The sequence below is a fragment of the Schistocerca piceifrons genome, chromosome X (assembly GCF_021461385.2).
Source record: "Schistocerca piceifrons isolate TAMUIC-IGC-003096 chromosome X, iqSchPice1.1, whole genome shotgun sequence".
Classification (NCBI taxonomy): domain Eukaryota; kingdom Metazoa; phylum Arthropoda; class Insecta; order Orthoptera; family Acrididae; genus Schistocerca; species Schistocerca piceifrons.
Genome location: NC_060149.1, coordinates 667,024,899 through 667,027,956, shown reverse-complemented (window position 1 = coordinate 667,027,956; position 3,058 = coordinate 667,024,899).

Below are 3,058 nucleotides of genomic sequence, written 5' to 3'. Positions count from 1 at the left end.
CAGATCGTTGACTTTCCAAAACAAATAACTGTCTACAATTAACCTAAAGAATTTCGTATTATGAAATTCATTTATATCTAATTCTTGTAGCCAGGGTCATTCACTGTTCCTTTATTGCTCATGTAGAGTATTACCATCGTCTTTTATACTAAATATAAGCATATTGGTTTTCTGGCAGTAAATGACAAACTCAAATATTACCTTACTTTTTTATATGCCTACTTCTAAATTTGGTTCAATAGGTATGTTGATGATGTCATCTGCTAATGCTAGAAACTACAAAATTTATGTTTCGATTTACCAAGAAAATGGTTAACATGAAGGATATTTCATTCGAAAAAGATGATGTGCTCATTTCAGTCACGTATTCTAAAAGGTACATCAGTCACAAGCTTTCTTAAATGGTACTATGCCTTCTTTTGTGCAAGAATAGCAGACATGGATGAGACAAATTCATTGATATGACTCATATGTAGATCTGAGAAGAATTATAAGTTAACAGAGTAGAGTATTACCATCGTCTTTTATACTAAATATAAGCATATTGGTTTTCTGGCAGTAAATGACAAACTCAAATATTACCTTACTTTTTTATATGCCTACTTCTAAATTTGGTTCAATAGGTATGTTGATGATGTCATCTGCTAATGCTAGAAACTACAAAATTTATGTTTCGATTTACCAAGAAAATGGTTAACATGAAGGATATTTCATTCGAAAAAGATGATGTGCTCATTTCAGTCACGTATTCTAAAAGGTACATCAGTCACAAGCTTTCTTAAATGGTACTATGCCTTCTTTTGTGCAAGAATAGCAGACATGGATGAGACAAATTCATTGATATGACTCATATGTAGATCTGAGAAGAATTATAAGTTAACAGGAATAATACACTGAACAGAAATATATTTAATTTCTTGTTTCCTCTGTTGAAGGTACGACTTAATACCACTAACAGCTGTTTCTCTAATTTTAGACTGCTATAGCTTCCTTATTAGAATTTTATGGTTAACACTGTCAGATCTGAGAAATTTTCCTGTATGGCAAATGAACAGTTAGGTCCTGTAAGCCAAGCAGCAATTACAGGTCATTTGTAATAACAATTAGGTCAGTAAGGGTTACACAGGAAATACATGAATATGTTTTAAGCCTGCAGTTAAAATATTCACTAGTCTTAATGTTTTATTCGAGCAAATACAAAATGTTCGAAAACCCAGGTAACAGTCGTGATTTTGTTACGTTTTGGTGCACTAAACACAGACAGTACCGTTTAGTTTTTTTTTCTATTCAACATAGTTAAGTACAGTCTTTTTCTTTATTATCTCGTTAATATCTCCGAAAGGTAGTGTAAATTTTAGTTTGTTTCACTTAGCAACCTTGCACCAGCAGCTTCTTTATACGGATATGGTTGTGTATTTTGTAAACGCGTTTTTCTGACTCTTGCCAAGTGATTATTTACCGCAAGTGAAGAGTCCCTAACTTGCCATATAATTGTTACATCTAGACCGTTGTGTGATGGATGCTGTAGTTTTTTCTGTTCAAGTCGCTGTAGTGGCGTGCGAAATGTGTAAATAAATGAGGCTCCTAGGTGATTTTGCAGCATACGAGGCCTGTTCAGAACATTCTGAAACATTCATAATTTCGCGCCAGTGGTGCGTTGGAGTAAAATGCGGATGGAATCCCTACACAGGCCTGTGTTTAATGTGTAACAGCTGGCAGTTTCATGATTTTATGTCTGTTAGTAATTGTTCAGTACTGTATTGAGTACAACAATTTGCCACACAGTTTGTGAATTTTGAGACAATAGAGGAGGAGGAGCAACACGTCTGCATTAAATTTTGTGTGAAACTCTGGAAAACCTTCACAGAGACACAATAAACGGTGATGAGTTCTTAAGCCATACTTGGCATTACGAATGATTCACAAGGTTTAAAAATGGCCAAATGGAAGTTAAAGATGATCCTCATTCCACGTATACCAACAATGCTCATGCCAGAAGCATCAATGAAACTGTGTGTGCCAATCGAAGACTGACTGTCCGCTAGATTGCAGAATAATGTAACATTTCAGTTGGATCATGTCATGAAACCCTGACACAGCATCATGGTGTGCATCGTGTTGCCGCGAAGCTCATCTCACGGCTCATGAATCAAGACCAGAAAGACCGCCTCACAATCTGTGAAGAGCTTTTGGATTGCGCAAATGAGATTGAAATGTTCCTTAAAAGAATCATAACTGGTGATGAGACGTGGGTCTATGGTTATGATGTTGAGACCAAGTGGGCTGGGAAATTTTCTCCAATACCACAAAAACTCCTCAGATCAGGTCAAATGTCAAAGCCATGCTGATAGTTTTCTTTCACTTTGAAGGATAAGTTCATAGTGAATTTGTGCCACAGGGACAAACTGTTAATCGATAGTACTATAAGGGTGTGTTGCGATGCCTGTGAGAAAATGTGAAAGGAAATGGCCTGTAATGTGGTGAGACAATTCGTGGCTTCTGTATGCTAACACACCCACACATTCATCCCTGTTGGTGCATGACTATTTACAAAAAAAGAAATCACTGTGTTGCCTCATCCTCCATACTCTCCAGACCTGGTCCATGCAGACTTTTTTTTATTTCTAAACTTGAAAACCCTGTTGAAAGGATGTAGATTTGCAATGCGGTAATAGACAAGATAAAAGAAAATTTGCAAGTGATGCTTCCCACGATCCAGCAAAAGACATACCAAGACTGCTTCTGGAAGTGGAAACAGTGTTGGGAGGGGTGTATCATTTGTGGAGGAGAGTATTTTGAAGGAGTAAGGAAGTAAAAGGTAAGTGCAGAAAAAAGTTGTGGACAAAGTTCCAGAATTTTTTGAATATACCTTGTATGCAGTAGAAATAGGCAGACAATGGAACTGGAGGGGAAATTTGCTGCTGGTCAGACTGAATTAGATAAGTCTAGGATGTGGACTACTCTTTAAGGAGGGCAGTATGGTGAAGAGGGATCGGAATTGGCAACAGGCAATAGATGCAAAAGGCACTGGATCTCTTCCAAGATGATGCATCTAATT